The 17,811-nt window shown below is 39.6% G+C and overlaps 1 protein-coding gene and 1 long non-coding RNA gene across 19 annotated transcripts in view; one reads left to right on the top strand and one right to left on the bottom strand.

Annotated features, from left to right (window-relative positions):
* The window catches only part of ERC2 (ELKS/RAB6-interacting/CAST family member 2), a 969,867-nt gene that overhangs the window by 137,532 nt on the left and 814,524 nt on the right, over positions 1 to 17,811 (top strand). The gene's annotated exons all lie outside the window — the stretch shown is intronic.
* On the bottom strand, positions 3,605 to 4,935 carry LOC129058572 (uncharacterized). Its single transcript, XR_008523747.2, has 3 exons — positions 4,890 to 4,935; positions 3,727 to 3,833; positions 3,605 to 3,642 (listed from the first exon to the last, which is right to left on the bottom strand). It is a non-coding gene; the product is annotated as an uncharacterized LOC129058572 (long non-coding RNA).

Below are 17,811 nucleotides of genomic sequence, written 5' to 3' on the forward strand. Positions count from 1 at the left end.
TTGTTTTGTTTTTCTTTTTAGGAGAGACAGGAAAGCTAGAAGGGGCTGGAGTTGGATGTTTCCCTTCCTCCAGGCAGGTAGGCTCTGGTGAAGTAGTTTCCTTTGAGGGCAGACCTTTTTATCAACAGAATACTCTGGGCATATTTCAAAATGGTGACTTTCTCACAATTCCCTGCAGGAGGAACCAGGAGAGCTTTCTCTGAACCTCACTGTGAGAACCTGATAGGACTCCTGGAGGTAAAACTCATGATATTATGAAGGCTCTCCAGGCTCCCCTGGAGTTTTTATAATGTTATTTCTTTAAAAATTGAGAAACAAAATAGTACTTTTCATGCACTGTTCTCAACAGCCTATAGATTGGACAGAAGAAGGGAGTTAACAATAAAGACATTTCTTAACCCTCCTCCGAAACAAAATTTATAATTTAGGCTGTTTATAACAAAATCTTTTAAACATCTGAAGTATACATCCCATGCTATAATTTGCAAAAGATTTTGCTTTTAATTATTTCAGCATCTATAAGTGTCCTTTTATTGGAAAATAAAGAAGGTGACCAAGGGTGGAGGTGGACTGTAGTGGAAATAAATAGAGAAACATCTAAGCTTCACTATCCATGGACTTGTCCCTTGCTCTACTGTTCTACTACTTTTACTTGGGTTACTTTCAGAATGCCAGCGACTGTGGCTGCATCCTTCAAGAAGCTAGCTCTCAGAGCAGATGCTCCTGTACTTTTCCAAACACCAAATTTAGGCTTTTTTCTCTCTCTTCTCACAAAGTCTCTTGCCGTTTTTCAATTCAATGTCAGGTGTTGATGAAGTGTGCAGCTTCTGAGATTGGACTTGCTGAGGTCCAATCTGGCTCTTATTCTTGTGTTTGACCTTGGGTGTTTCTTGACCTCTCTCTATCCCAGTTTCCTTGTCTGTAGAACAATAATTATATAATAATATCTCCCTCTCAGAGTAGTTAGGATTAAATGGGAGAACTCATGTATGGGGCTTGGTAAAAGTTACTTGAAGGTATTATTATGCTACCTTCCCCTTTCACCACTTCTCTCTTCTATTTCTTTGTCACTTTTGTACCTTTGCACAGACTATTTTAAAAATACCCATTTGTACCTTATCTTTCTCTAGTATGGGTGTAAGATATCACATGCATTTTCAGCTCAGTTTTGTTTAGTACTCACACATATATACACAATTCTTTACTGAACAACTGTAGTGTACAAAGCACTACTGAGGATGAGATTCCCAATTTTGTAGATTTTGCGTCTAGTGAGAAAATTGTGGAAGGTGATGAGTCAGGTTTGAAAGTGGAAGAAAGTTCAGGGTGCTGTGGAGTTGTACAGCCAGGGTACAAACCCAGCCTATGAGGTCTTGGAAGCCTTCTTGAGGAGGGGACATTCCAGCTGAGACTAGAAGCATAAGTAGGAACTTTGAGGATTAACCAAATTTCATTCTTCTGCATGGAGCCCTCGCTGGTAATACTTACTCTTCTTCACCCCTGACTTAGGTTACTATAGCACTTTATTTCTGCCCCAGGTATAGCATCTGCACATGCCTTTCTTGTCATTTAAATAGGTGGGTCTAACTCTCCTCCGCTGAGTTACAAATGCCTTGAAGATGAAGGCTAGACCTTATTCACTTTGTATGATCACAGCTTCCTGCATTACACAGTTCAAACCAGCCTTCATTTAGTGTTTTCTGAACTCAACCACATGTAGTTTGTGAAGTGTGAATCCTATAAAGGAATCTTCCTTACTAATGCTTGGTTCTCTTGGACCTGAGCTTCCTCCTTGCCTTGGGATGACTCAGTTTCATCATATAAACTGGAAGGATTGTGTTAGGGTCCTGCTGGTTAGGGTTTCTCTGATTCCCTTCAATCAGAAGGGAGGTCTGTGTTGTGTGGATGGCAACATGAATGGGTGCTTATGGTAGTGATATTGATTGATTGATTGATTGATTGAGATGGAATCTTGCTCTGTTGTCCAGACTGGAGTGCAGTGGTATGATCTCAGCTTACTGCAACCTACGCTTCCCTGGTTCAAGCGATTCTTCTGCCTCAGCCTCCTGAGTAGCTGGGACTACAGGTGTGGGCTACCATGCCCAGCTAAGTAGTGATATTTAAATATGGGTTCATTATCTTTCAGTGTGATATGGTTAGGCTTTGTGTCCATACCACTTTGTGTCTCATCTTGAATTGTAATCCTCACGTATCAAGGGAGAGACCAGGTGGAGGTAATTGAATCATGGGCGCAGTTTCCACCATGCTGTTCTCATGATGCTGAGTGAATTCTCACGAGATATGATGGTTTTGTAAGTGTTTGGTAGTTCCTCCTGCATTAATTCTCCTTCCTGCTGCCTTGTGAAGAAGGTACCTGGCTTTCTCTTTGCCCTCTGCCATGATTGTAAGTTTCCTGAGTCTTCTCCTGACATGTTAAACTGTGAGTCAATCAAACCTCTTTCCTTTATAAATTACCCAGTCTTGGGCAGTTCTTTACAGCAGTCTGAAAATGGACTAATACACAGTGGTCTTCAAAGGGGATATTTTGGCTGGGACCATGTTGTAACTGGTCAGCAGTTGGAGTTGGGACAGCAGCATCCTCTTTGTAGGCTTCTTGGCCTCCCAGGCAGGCATCACGGAACATCTGTGGGAAATAACTTGAGCTCTTAATATAAGTGGAATCCAGACATATGTAGCCCTAGTTTGATGGGCCAGGGATCCCCAGAGAAATCCAGTTTCAGAGAAAGAGGTCATGAGACCCTTGAGAAGAGAAATCATCACAAGTGAGGAGAGTTCACAGAGGGCAGAGGAATGATGGAGCAGGTGCCTAACCATGGCCTGGCACAGCCTCTAGCCTGCTGCTTCCTGGGAATGAGAGGGCTGCGGTCACTAGCAGCCCACCAGCTCTGCTGAGGGAACCTCATTCTGAAAGATTGGGTCATGTGGGACAGCAGGAGCTTTTCTTCTGGCCAGAAATGGCCAAAGGCAGAAGAAATTGGTGACCTTGAGAAGGTCAGCAGTGGTAGAGAAAGAAAAATCTGGAATCTGGAACTATCCCAACTCTCACACCCGCATGTGCAGGATTAGTAAGTAATTCAAGGTGGGTCTGGAGAACAGCCTTAGAGAGGGTTCTTTTGGACATGAACACCATTTCTCTTATTTTTTATTTGTTCTAGTCTGACCAATTTATTGCAATATGTTTGGGTGGGTAGGTTGAGACTGTTCAAACTATCTTGAGAAAAAACAGCTGGGGTTTGCTGGAGCAGAAAGTGGAGCACTATCAGGATCCAAGTTCACTGCTCCTTTAGGGCATTTCTATGACTTCCCTACTCTGTGCTCCTGTCTTCACTATCTGCTTTCTGCACTCTTCCTGTGTGTCCATTGTGCTTCCTCAGAACTTGGACTTTCCTCGGGCTTTGGCTTGCAAGGCCCCAGCTCTTCCTGAGCAGTTCTTTGCAATTTTGCCTCCTCCATTGCCTGGCTCAGCCTCTCAGCTTCCAATTCTAATTTTCTAAGTGAGGCATCTGATGGCCCAGCCAGGCCAGGGGTGAGAGTCCTATCCCTTGATCATTTAGCCACTAGAAGAAGGAGAGTGAGGAGTAGGGCCGTGTGACATGGAGCTTGGCGGTGGTTGGACAGAGTCTGCAAGAAGAGCATGCAACCAGAGTGTGTCATGATGGGCATCTCTAGTTCATTATCCAGTCATTCATTCATTCTGTTTCCTACCTGGAAGTATAGCATTGGGGTTAAAAGCTTGGTTTCCAGAGCCAGACTGAAATCTTTGCTGTGACCTTGAGCAAGTGACTTCTCTCTTTGAGCCTCAGTTTTCTCATCTGTAGAAAGGAGATGGTAATCATACCCACTTCATAAAGTGGTTGGGAAGAAGACTTGGAAAAATGCATAAAAGATCTTAGCATAGGGCTCAGTGCAGGGTAAGTACTTTACAAATGTTAGTTATTTTTACATATAGTTCATAAGATGACAAGATCCATATAGCATCTGTCTTTATAGAGGTTACAACTTCATAATTTTCATGAACCACTGATGTAGAACACTATTGGTGATACATTTACAATGTACAGAAGACATTAGTAAATTCACTAATAGAAGAAATATTTATTGACCATCTACTGGTTGTGTTGTGCAGCATTGTCACCAGCATTGGGTATATAGTTTTTTTTTTTTTTTTTGAGACGGAGTCTCGCTTTGTCGCCCAGGCTGGAGTGCAGTGGCGCGATCTCGGCTCACTGCAAGCTCTGCCTCCTGGGTTCATGCCATTTTCCTGCTTCAGCCTCCTGAGTAGCTGGGACTACAGGGCCCACCACCACACCCAGCTAATTTTTTTTGTATTTTTAGTAGAGACGGGGTTTCACTGTGTTAGCCAGGATGGTCTTGATCTCCTGACCTCGTAATCTGCCCATCTCAGCCTCCCAAAGTGCTGGGATTACAGACGTAAGCCACTGCGCCCAGCCGGGTATATAGTTTTAAACAAATAGTCAAATCCCTGCCCTCATAGAGCCCACGTTAGAGTTGGAAGATAGACACACAAATTAAAGGAAGGTAGATAGAGAAAAAAAAAGCAGGCTAATGGACTAGGGAATGGCAGGACATATGTGGGGGTCCTAATGTAGATAGAGTGGTCCAGGAAGACTGCCCTGGAGAAGTAACATTTGAACAAAGAACTGAAAACTGAGGGAGGGGAAACAACTAGGGAAAGAGCATTCCAAGCAGAGGGAAGGGCAAAGGCAACATCCCGGAAGCAAGAGTGTCCTTGGCATGATGGAAGAACAGCAAGGAGGCTGCAGTGCCTGGAACCAAGTGAATGAAGGTGAGAGCCAGAGGAAATGAGGTCTCAGAGGTAGTCAGGGCTGGGGTGATTTTAATTTTACCCTTCCTACAGGTTCAGTTACATCTTGTTTCTGTGGCTCATCTGGGCCTTTCAGCTCAGCATGAACTCATGGTTTGTCAGTTTCCATTGTGACCAAACAGGCAGACAGATGCCTGTTTTGAAGCAGCCTGACCTTGAAGATGCATGAAGGCCCATTAGACCCTTACCTACAGTAGGTCCACAACTCATGATGGTTTGGCTTTGATTTTTGACTTTATGATGGTGCAAGTATGCATTGCCTGACTGTAGGCTAATGTCAGTGTTCTGAGCACGTTTGAGATAGGCTAGGCTAAGCTATGATGTTCAGTAGATTGTGTATTAGATGCATTCTTTACTTAATATTTTCAACTTATGATGGGTTTATCAGGACATAACCTTGTGCTAAGTCAAGGATCATCTGTATATTGTGGCCTATTGGCCCCTGAGACTGCACTTGGTATTTCTCCCCACCAAGGCTGGGTGAGTCATGGGAAGGGAGGGATCCTGATAAATTTAAAGCCAGCTCCCTCTGTCACAACTAACACAGAGCTGCTTCCTTAGTCATCCTTTAATCTTGTCTCAGTTTTCTGACCTCTTTCTTCAGGATTAAAATAGCCCAGCATGCTACTTCCAGTATAGTTATTGTTTAGGGATAGGAACTGTGCTGTGTGACTCACTACCAATAAGGGTGAACTGCTTAGCTGTGCCTGTGATGTGCTGCTGCTGAGGATAAGAAGACCACAGAACACACGGTTGTAGGTGCCAGAACAGGGCTGTCCTCAATCTTCCATGGAAATAAGAGGAAGAAGTGGTTTCTTTTTTTTTCTACTCTGATCTCATGACAGATTAAGAAATGGTTATTTCTGTCAGCAGAATCTTGCGAGTGCTTCACAGTGGAGGTGACATGTGAACCCTGGTATTTCAGGATTCTGTGATTGAAAACATGTTTTTTCCACAGTGGTTTTAACTTCCTGCGAATGAAGAAGGCTGTGACTCTTGCTACAGTTGAGGCTGGCTGCCCTTAGATATTCGTTTAGGCTGATGGGTGGTAGAGATGGGCCATTTACTGGATGTTTATTGCTATGTGTATGTAACATTGTTTTTGACATCTTGTTTATCAGTTATCTATTGCAGTGTAATAATCAGCCCCAAACTTGGTGACTTAAAACAACCCCTGTTTTATTTGTTTTCATGATTCTTAGGGCTGGCTTTGGCTGGGCTCAGTTGGACAGTTCTGCTCATCTCTTCTAAGGTCCTTCATGAGGCTGCAGTTATCTGGTGATTTGACAGGGCCTAGTAGGTTTAAGACGGCCTCTGTCACATGTCTGGTGGTTGTTGCTGGCATTTGTCTGGGTCTCTTCCCTCATGATATCTCATTGTCAAAGAGGGTAGCTTGAATTTCTTCATATCATGATACTGTGTTCCAAGAGAGCAAAGTGTGAGCTCCAAGCATTATTTCCTCTATTGTTTTGGGTAGTTTTTCCCTTGGCCTCAGGCATTTTCATCACACACATGTGATGACCAATAGCTGAATATTCTAGGGGGACTTTCTTACTCCTGTTAGTGTTTGTGTAACAGAATACCTGAGGCTGGGAAATTTATAAAGAACTTTATTTGACCCATGATTCTGGTGGCTGGAAATTCCAAGATTGGGCAGCCTACCTGGTGAGAATCTCATGCTGCTTCAACTCACAGCGGAAAACAGAAGGGGAAGCACAGTGTGTACAGAGAGACCAAACACAAGAGGGAACAACCTACTCTCAAGGTAACTAATCTAGTCATGCGAGAGTGGGAACTCACTCCTGTGAGATGGCGTTAATCTATTAATGAGGGATCTGCCCCCACCAACCCAAACACTTCCCACTAGGCCCCATGTCCCAACACTGTCACACTGGGAATCAAATTTCACCATGAGTTTTGATGGGGACAAACCACATCCAAAGCATAGCAGAGACTCTCTGCACCCTTCCTTCCTGTGAACTCTACCTGACATCATCTTTCCAGATTCCCAATTTGCTCTTCTTAAATGAGGGAGACCACTGGTCTTCGCCTGGGCTTCCCCTCCTTGTGCTGCAGCCTGGACACTGTCTCCAGGCAGGAGGCTGGGACAGTTATAATGCTTACCTCATTCTACATCTCAGGAATCACTGTTCTTGAAACTGTTATTTCATATATGTTGTCCAGTTTTTTAGTCATTTCAGGCAAGAAGGTTAGTCTATCCCTCCAACTCCATCTTGGCTGGAAGTAGAAGTCTCAAGAGTACAAAAGTGGCAGTGGCATGGTCTCTTGAGGCCTAGACTTGGAACTCATAAACCTCACCTCTGAGTTCTATTAATTAAAGCCATTCCAAGGCCATCCCAATTCAAGGGGTGGAGAAATAGACTAAAACTCTTGATGCAAGTGGTGACACAAATCATATTGCAAAAGGCTATCTGGATAGGGATGGGAGGAAATTTGCAGCCTTCTTTGCAAACACTCTTCTTTGCAAACAAAAAGCCCACTGTTTGTGGATTTGCAGGTAGGTTAATGACAATAGGATAGCTGTTATTTGACAAGCAACTGCTATGAACCGGGCTCTGTCTGAAACAGTTTATACATAGCTCATCTAATCCTACTAACATCGTGAAGTGTAGTTGTTAGCTCATTTTACAAATGAGGAAACTGCCACGGCTCTGTGGTTAGGTGATTTACCTTAGGTTGTACCTAGAATTATATGATTTCCGTGCTTGTCTGATTCCATGCCTGCACTCTGAATTAGTCCTTTTGCTTTCAGCTTTGCTGTGTTCTTAAGTTATTGGTATATTTCTTGTTAACAGATTATAGCAGCATTTAAAAAATGCAAATAGGTGATTTATCTCTTGTTAGGTGGTGAGTTTATTGCATTTACATCTGTTGTAATTGTTGTTATATTAGCATTTATTTCTACTCTTAAAGTAAATTAAAATGGAGACCAGGCCTGAAGTATCCCTTAGCAAACAAAACCAGTTAGGCCTTATGGGTGATCTAAACTTGCTTGATTTACAAACAAGAAAAACTTAACTTGAGTTATTTCTTATAAATGCCTATATTAAAGAAAAACAGAATGTAGGCTCAACTAATCAGAAGCAGCCAACAAACTTATATAATCAGAGACAGTCCAACAGGATAGACCAAATAAGGCAACTGTGTATCTGTAACCAATCAAATATTTTCTTTGCTCTACTTCTGTGTTTATCCTATAAAAGCCTCCCCCTTGTGTTCTCTTGGAAGAGCTCCTGAACCACTTCTGGTTTAGAGGTGCCAGATTCATGAATTGTCATTTGCTCAGATAAGCTCTTTAAATTTCTACAGTGCCTCAGTTTTCTTTTTAACACTACCATTTTATTTTGTTACTTATTTACCTTGCCTTTTCCATGTCTATCTCCTCTTTTTAAGTTGCATTTTCTGTATTCTTTTTCCTTACAGATATGGAAGTTATAATTCTATTCTCTATTCTTTCAGCTGTTATCCTTAAAATTTTAATATTATCCTTTAAATGTGCATACTTAAAGTTTAAAGTTACCCTATTTATCTTCTCTTTTCACACGAAAATATGAGGAACTTGGAACATACTTAACACCAACCACCTGCCTCCTGTCTTACATGTTTTTATTTTTATACTCTCCTGGGGACATGGTGGGATTATGCTTTTGTGTCTTTGAAATGAGATGTGGCCATCTGACTTGCTTTGGCCAGTGAAGTGTGAAAAAGCTTAGCGAGACAGCGTATGGTTCACCATGTGACCTGCGGCAATTGTTGAAGAAGGCTTTGAGATGATGCTTCTACTTGGCTGGAGTCCTTGAGGAGCTACAATGGGCAGACTTCCCTAGCTAAACCCTGAAGGATATTTAACATGAATGAGAAATAAACATTTGTTGTTTTAAGCCATAGAGATTTGGGATTGTTTGTTGCCACAGTATAAGGAGATTACCTGACTGATATGCTCCCAGTCTCCCCACCTCAGGAATTGTCATCATTATTATTGTTTTATGCAATAAGTACTAATTTAGAATTACATTTACTGTATTTATTTTCTCATTTTTCTTTCCTTCATATCAATCCTTCCTTCTAGATTTATTTTTTTTCTTGATGTACATATTCTAGTTCTTTTAAGTCAGTGGCGTGATGGTAAATATTTAGGAACTGGTCCCCCAGGGGCAAAAAAATCCTGTTTTTTAGTGTTTGCCAATTCCCATGTTTTAATACTCCCACTATGGCTGATTTCAATTTATCAGCATGTTTTCTACAGACTTGCAAAATTCCTGTAAACTTCACATTTGGCTCTCACAAGCTAGTAGAAACATGCTGCAATTTCAGGTGGATTATGTCAGTGGTAAGCTGTTTTTGTCTGAATATATCTTTATTTTATCCTCATTCTTGAATGGCAGATTAACTTGGAGTAAAGTTCTAGGTTGAGAGTTATTTTTCTTAGCCCTTTCAAGCTATGTTGTTGAAATAATATTTTTGTTTCCTTGAAAAGTCGGCTGTCATCTTAGTCCTTGTTCTTTTGTAGTTAACCTGTTTCTTCTCTATGGTTGTTTTTGAAATCTCTTCAAAAACACAGTACAGATACTGTGTATCTGTAATCAATCAAATATTTTCTTTGCTCTACTTCTGTGTTTATCCTATGAAAGCCTCCCTGTTGTGTTCCCTTGGAGGAGCTCCTGAACCACTCCTGGTTTGGAGGTGCCTGATTAATGAATTGTCGTTTGCTCAGATAAGCTTTTTTGGTATTCTGTAATTTTACTTGTAGATGCTTGAGTGTGAGTTTACATTTGCTTACCCTGCTGTAACACATTTGCTCCCTGTATCTTTAGTGAGTTTTGGAAATTTTTTAGTCATGATCTCTTCAAATATTGTTTGACCTCTGGGATTCTGTGTGGTCTGGATTGAGGGACTGTTCCTGCAGAGCATTTTTGTTGCTGTTGTTGGTTTGTTTTTTATAGAGATGGGGTTTCGCTATGCGGCCCAGGCTGGTCTTGAACTCCTGACCTCGAGTGTTCCTCTTTCCTGGGCCTCTTGAGTAGCTGGGATGCCAGGTGTGAACTACGGCACCTGGCTTGTGTTTGTTTTTGTCAGGTATTGCCTTGGAATCTTTTTTTCTTATTGTGATAAGAACATTTAACATGAAATCTACCCTCTTCACAAATTTTTAAGTGTGCAATACAATATGGTTAGCTATAGGCATAAAGTTGTGCAGCAGAGCTCTAGAATTTACCCATCTTTGCGTAATTGAAACTCTATACCAGTTGCATAGCAACACCCTATTGCCTCCTCCCCCTAGCCCTTGACAACCACTATGAGTTTTACTATTTTAGATTCCTCATATCAGTGGAATCATGTAATGTTTGTTCTTCTGTAACTGGCTTATTTTATTTAGCATAATGTCCTCAAAGTTAATCTTTGTTGTGGCATATGGCAGAATTTTCTTTTTTTTTTAAGGCTGAATAATATTCCGTTATGTGTATATACCACATTTTCTTTATCCATTTATGAACACTTAGTTTCGTTTCCAGACCTTGGCTATTGTTAATAATGCTGCAGTGAACACAGGAGTGTGAATATGTCTTTGAGATCCTGATTTCAATTCTTTTGGATAAATACCCAGAGTAGGATTGTTGGATCATATGGCGATTTTATATTTAATTTAGTTTTGGAAACTTCTGTTGTGTTTTTCTTAGTGCAACACTATTTTACATTCTCACCAACAGTGTACAAGGGTTCCAATTTCTCTGTATCCTTACCAAGACTTGTTATCTTTTTTTTTTTTTTTTGAGACAGGGTCTTACTGTGTCACCCAGGCTGGAGTACAGTGGCACAATCACGACTCACTGAAGCCTTGACTCCTGGGCTCAAGCAAACCTCCCACCTTGGCCTTCCAAAGTGCTGGGATTATAGGCATTATATAGGCATGAACCACTGCATCCAGCCTCTCTTTGGCTTTTTTTTGATAACAGCCATCCTAATAGATGTGAAATGATATCTCATTGTGAGTTTGAATTGTGTTTCCTTGATGACTAGTGATTTTCAGCATCTGTTTCATATACATGTTGGCTATTTGTATGTTTTCTTTTGAAGAAATGGATATTTCTTCAAAAAAAAGTCTATGTGCCCATTTAAAATCAGGTTGTCTTTTTTTTTTTTTTGCTTTTGAGTTGTAGAGGTTCCTTATATATATTTTTTATATTAACCCCTTATCAGATACATGGTTTGCAAATGTTTTTTCCATTTTTTCAGATTACTTTTTAAAAATAAAAATAGGCTGGGTGCAGTGACTCATGTCTGTAATCTCAGCACTTTGGGAGGACAAGGTGGCCGGGTCACTTGAGCCCAGGAGTTTGAGACTAGTCTGGGCAACATGGTGAAACCCCATCTCTACAAAAAAATACAAAAATTAGCTGGGCATGATGGCACATGCCTGTAGTCCCCGCCACTTGGGAGGCTGAGGTGTGAGCCCAGGAGGTTGAGGCTGTAGTGAGCCATGATCATGCCACTGCACTTCACCCTGGGTGACAGAATAAGACATAGTCTCAAAAGAAGGAGAGAGAGAGACAGACAGACATACATTTTAATGATAATCTAAAACATAAAATTATCTGGAAATTAAGACAACTATTTTTGTACTGATCATTTATATTTAAATAATCCACTCAAAAAACATTTATTGAACACCCCTATGTGCCAGGCACAATAGTAGGCACTGGAGATATAACAGTGAGAAACAGAGAAAGAGAGACAGAGCATTCTTATAGACCCTTAGGAATGTTTGTGACAAATGTGGGGAAGTAAAATCTTCTCTGAAAATATCTCTCAAATATCTTATTTCCTTCAGGTCTTTGCTCAAATATCATATTAATGAAGAAGTGCACTGACTGCTTGACTACCCTGTATGAAATGAACACCCCCATTTGACTTTCTACCTCTTGCCACGTTAATATTTTATTTATCTGTGCAGCACTTACTGTCTCTTGATATGCTATACTTTTATTTCTTGGTTACTTCCCCTTATTAGTCTAACTTCTGTGAGGTCAGGTACTGTGTCTCGCTCATTGTTATATCCCCAGTTTCTGGCACATAGGGGTGTTCAATAAATATTTTTTGAGTGGATGATTGAAATATAAATGATCAGTACAAAAAAATTGATGTCTTAATTTCCAGGCAATTTTAGTTTTTAGATTATCATTAAAATTAAAGAAATTTCAAATTTTCATAAAACTCACAGACTTCTGAGAATGCATTCACAAGCCCAGTTTGCAACATGTGGTGCTAAACACTCCATTTCTGTCGCCCCCCTGCTGAATGAAGTGTCCTTTCTGTGTTCTTCTGGATCCTTTATTGATGAGTATCACTACCTTCGTAGCTGCCTCCTTCTACTCTTGGGGTTCATGTTTAGCCATCAAGCTGTCTTCTTTTTCCACCCAAGATGCCATGCATTTAAAAAGTATATATATATGTATGCCTTTGCCCGTGCCCTTCACTCTGCCCGGAATATCTTTCTTCCTTGTTCTAGGCCTCACTTAAGGTTCACATCCTCTGCAGAATCTTCCCTTGTGCTCAAACCAGATTGATGCCTCCCTCCTCTGTGCTGCCTCAGCACTTTATACACATTCCCTTTTGCTCCCATCCTTTTCTGTTGTGATTGCGTCTCCTCATTTGTTGCTTCTTTTGACTAAGAGCTTCTCAAGGCCAAGGACGATGTCTCATGCCTCTTTGTTGTTGAATCCCCATGCCTTAGCATAGTGCTTAGCACACTGAATAAACAGTGAAAGTGAGTTGAGTGAATGTCACCTGTGAATGGTCGTGGCAGAAATGAATGACCAGCTTATATACTATACCTCTCTGTATAGACTCTAACGAAGGAAGAATTCTTTGTAGCATAATGGCTGATAGGGAGTATAATAAGAGGTTGTGTTATACCCTTAAAAATGTTTCTTTTTTAAAAAAGGAAAAGCCTTCTATCTAAGGAAATAAGTAACTGTACTGCCTGGAATTCACTGAATAAGTTGCTAAATAATCTTTAAAGAGATTTCTCCAGCATAATAGTTATTTTTACTATTAATACTAGTTATAATATTAAGAGAGGTTATTTATTGTATATGTGTGTGTGTGTGTGTGTATCTGTGTGTGTAAATTTATTCATCACTACAACTGTATCATCTCCATTTTACAGTGGAAGAAACTGAGGGCAGACAACTTTCCAAAGATTAAACAGTACAGAGATAAACAGTGGTAGAATCATTTCTTGCTTGAGTTCAGGACTCAGGTTCTTAACTATTCTCCCACATTGGATCTCAGTAACTCACAATAACAGCATTTTCTGTGCCCACTTAAAAGGTGATTTAAAAGTTTATTTAAAGGAATAAGTGAAGAGTTGCTTCGCAGATACTATAAACTGTAAACTCATCCTATGTTTATTTTTTCTTTTTTAAACCATAAAGCCTGCAATTCTTTCCACTTTTATTTCCCTTTGGATTTCTGAAATAAAGAAATAAAATGTTCAAAGATAACAGCAAAAAATTCCATTCATTTTGCAGGCCTTTGTTTCTGCTAGTTTTGTGCCTCACTCTTCTCTTAGTCCACAGCTAAGGACCGAAACAAAGAAGAAAGGGACAGTCATGCATTTTAAATAGAGTACAGATGCATGGGTTCAAGAGGGCCTTTGGCCTCCCTCTGACTTGGTGAAGGCTCTAGTGTGTTGAAGTTTATGTAACCCAGGACTAATAGTTCATCTTATTAGGAAAAATGCCAGTAAGACCTGGAGTTAGTAAGGGCTTGCTTCGATTTAAATTCTTCTTTCATTCAATAATGCTTTTGTTCTGGGCACCAGCAGTATCTGTACTGTTAGATACTTTCTTTTTTTCTATACTTTCCTGTTGGGAAACTATCCCAACAGAGATACTTTCTTTATATCCCTGTTGGACTTGATAGGTGAGCTCTGTTCCAGACTCAAATTTGAAAGCTATTTTTTTTTCTCTTTCCGACTTTAAAAGTCTCAAATGAATTGTAAAACAAAATAAACATCAAGGGATGAAATAAGCACTTTGCAATTCCTTGTTTAAATATAGTTTTTACTGTACTTTTGGAGAAATTTCTATTTCACTGGTTTAAAGATTTGAAAAATAATCTTAAAGCATATGAAATATATCTATGTGCTTAGGAATGCATACATGGGTTTCTGAGTCTTCGTTTTAAGGAAAATTTTTGTTGTTACTAATAGGCCCAAAATTATCCAGATACAATAAAATAATCTCAAACAGATATTACTCAAGATTGGTATCAAGAGATCTTATTTCTCAGTGATATGACATATTCTTTCAGTGATGGTATCTGCAAAACAACCATTTCCTTTTTTTCTGGTTTTTGCTTTGACTTACTCAATGATAACATGGATCTCCTGTGACTTATCATTTCCAGGTTCCTAAGTGGCCCCTTAATTCTTGACATTTATCTCACATAGATTTTTAGGAAAAAAAATTTCTCTAAACTCTTTTTAAAGTCCTTAAGCTCCCAGGTAGAAGAATGTCAAATCTGAAAAAAATCCCTAAAGGTGTTCTTTAATAAGTCATTCAGAGAGAGGAGTTACTTCATCTTGGTTGGAATGTGTCATGTGCTCCAACTCCTGAAGCCTTGGAGCCGCTGGAGTAAGGAATGTGGTTATGGCGGCTGTCCCATCAGTGGCGTGTGGTGGAAGGGATGCGTCTAGACCGAAGACATTTGACTCCAGTGTGGAACTCTGGCTCGTGGCAGCTGTTGCACATACCCTGAAACTAATTATGTGGTAACATGCCCTCTGCAGTGCAGTGACCAAATAAGACTGGTACATGGAGCTAGAAGGGAAAGAGCAGGAAAGAGCTTTGTGCTGTGAGTTTGGTGACTGGACTTCACAACTAGCAGTGCTGTCATTTCTGTTGTGACTTCAGACAACCAGTGGTCAACCTCTTTGGGCCTTAGTTTATCCTCCTGCAAAAAGAAACAAAGATTATCTTTGTGATCTGTGCCATCACTAGTGTTCAGTGATGTTAAATATTTGCTGTCTCTTTAAAATGCATGTACCAGCTTGTGGCAAAATCTAGGGTTATTCTTTCCAGGTATTTTATGTGCAATTGCTTTATTTGCTTCAAGTTAGCACTTGAAGTGGCCAAACTAAAAAGTTTCTCTGGTTGAAAGATTTTCTTTGTATAGACACAGCCAAACATTATTTCACTGCCCGCCACGCCCCCACCCACTGCCATTGCAGTTTCACCTGTTTGCACTGCATTCTGGAACAGTTTGCAGTCTGTATTTGTATATTAATAATAGTAGCAGCTTTAAAATGATGGCTTCCTGTTGGCTGGGGTACTTACTAAGTTTCAGGCATAAGTAGGTATTGGGCATGTGTTATCATCTAACTTTATCATACTTCTGCAAGATGTTTGTGTTATTAGCAGCTTTTAAAAGAGATGGAAACTGAGGTTTAGCGAAAATAACCTGCCAATATCCCACAGCCCCCACCTCCGCAAGGTTATATGACCTTAAAGCTAGTGCATGACCAGATTGGAGGCCCATTCAAGGTTGTCTGACCCCATAACTAGTGAGTGACCAGGCTTTTGGCACCAGACTGTCTGATGTCATAGTCAGAGTTCTTAATTTGGGATAGTAAATCAAATCTTTAAAACTTTCCATTATCCTTAGCAAACTAACACAAGAACAGAAAACCGAATACTGCATGTCAGAAGGTTGAACTGGCATGGTTACATCTTTATCATGCAGTTCACCTGAGTCTTGTATAGAGTCCTAAAGGGTACTTTAGGAATCCCCTACTCCAAATAAACATAATCATAGCACTGTCATATTATTTATATTGCTTCTTTTTTCTTTAATCAGAATAGCAATTGTAGTAGATTCTTCTTGGGGTTGCTGCGGACCTTTAAGCAACTCTTCTTCCTCTTGGAGTAGCTTTTGATGGTGAGGGTCAGCTGCCACAACCTATTGATCCATGGAAGACACTTGGCCCAAGCCAGGCTAATTCTATACTCCATCCTGGGTATTTTCAATTTGGAGCAGGGAGTCCTTGAAACCAAGTAACATGGAACCAAGCTTCTCACAGAGATTCATGCTGTGTGCTGCTTCCTTCTATTCTTGGGTCTTGTTTTCACAATTGCTGCTTTGATTCAGGGAGATGCCTTGATATCCTTCTCATGCACTCCCTTCTGTGGCTCAAGACAGGCCAAGTTGTTTTCTGTTGCTTGCAACCCAAAGAATATTAACTAGCCTAGCGATGATGAGTAAATAAGTTATTCTTGGAAAAAAATATTTGCTGAATGAAAATGGGAACTAGAAAGGAAGGCATCCATAATGCTCTCGCCTCCCATCATTTTTAACAGCTTTATTGAGATATAATTCATGTATCATAAAATTTACCCTTTTAAATGGTACAATTCAGTGATTTTTAGTAAATTCACAGAGTAATGAAACCATCACGACTGTCTAATTTAAAAATTTAAGTACTCGAATTTAATTACCTCTCCTAAAAACTCTCTATCCTTTAGCAGTCATTCCCCATCCTCCTCTCCCCAGCAATGATCATTGTGTTATATTTTCCTCTCTTTTTTTCTAGTCCATTCATATTACTTTTTTATGGTATGCTGGACATATTTTTGTTTATGGGGTATGGTATATTCTTTCATTTATTCATTCACTCATCTCCCACCCCATATATATATGAATATATATATTCACTAAATATTAAGGACCACAGGCATTGTGTAGATATAGCAGTAGGCAGCTTATCTTCACACTAGAGAAAGAAAATGATACAGGCCTTTGATTCTAGTTCATTAATAAAATGGAAAACCTTAGAGAATTTGAATTATTAGGCTAATTAGGAACCAGTATATTCACATATTCAATTTTTTTCTGTACATTATTCAAGTTATAATTAAGGAAAAAGATTTATCACAGACTCCTCATGGTTTTCCCAGTCACTTAAAATTCCACCGAGAGCACAGACATGCTACAGAAATGCTGCTTAAAAGCACAAATGAGCAAAACAGTTTAGTGTAATGCCTAGATCTGGTATTGTGATGACTTTTTAATTGTTTTATTATTTTTAAATTGATACATAGCATTTAACATATTTATGGGATACATGTGGTATTTTGTTACATGCATAGAATGTGTAATGATCAAATTAGGGTAAATACTCCATCATCTTGAGTATTTATTTTTACATGTTGTAAAGATTTCAAGTTCTTTCTTCTAGCTACTTTGAAATATACAATACATTGTTGCTAACTATAGTCACCCACCCTATTCTGCTTTCAAACATTTGAATTTATACTTTCCAACTACATGTTTGTACCCATTGACCAACCTCTCCTCATCTTCCTTTTCACCCACACACCGTTCCTAGCCTCTGGCATCTATCGGATAATTTTTAAAGGTCTTCTTGGATTGTTCTTTAAATAATGATACCCATAAGTAGCAGGACAGAATTAAAATTCAGTATTTATGGAATCTTTAGAAATAGTAAACAACATACACACTCATTTCTTGGTATCTGTGGGGGTTTGGTTCCAGGACTCCCACAGATACCAAAATCTGTGGATGCTCAAGTCCCTTACATAAAATGGTGTAGTATTGCGTATATCCTATACACATCCCCTTGTATACTTTAAATCATCTCTAGATTACTTATACTACCTAATACAATGTAAATGCTACGCAAATAGTTCTTATGCTGGATTTTTTTCTTTTTTTTATTGTTGTATTATTTTTTGTTTTCCCTCAATTATTTTTAACCCGTGGTTAGTTGAATCCTCAGATGTAGAACCTGTGCATATGGAGGGCCAATTGTATATAATTTTATATATATATATTTATATATACACACACACGCACACACACACACACATTTATATGTATATAATTTAACCTGGCAGGATTTC

Source organism: Pongo abelii, chromosome 2 (genome assembly GCF_028885655.2).
Source record: "Pongo abelii isolate AG06213 chromosome 2, NHGRI_mPonAbe1-v2.0_pri, whole genome shotgun sequence".
Lineage (NCBI taxonomy): Eukaryota > Metazoa > Chordata > Mammalia > Primates > Hominidae > Pongo > Pongo abelii.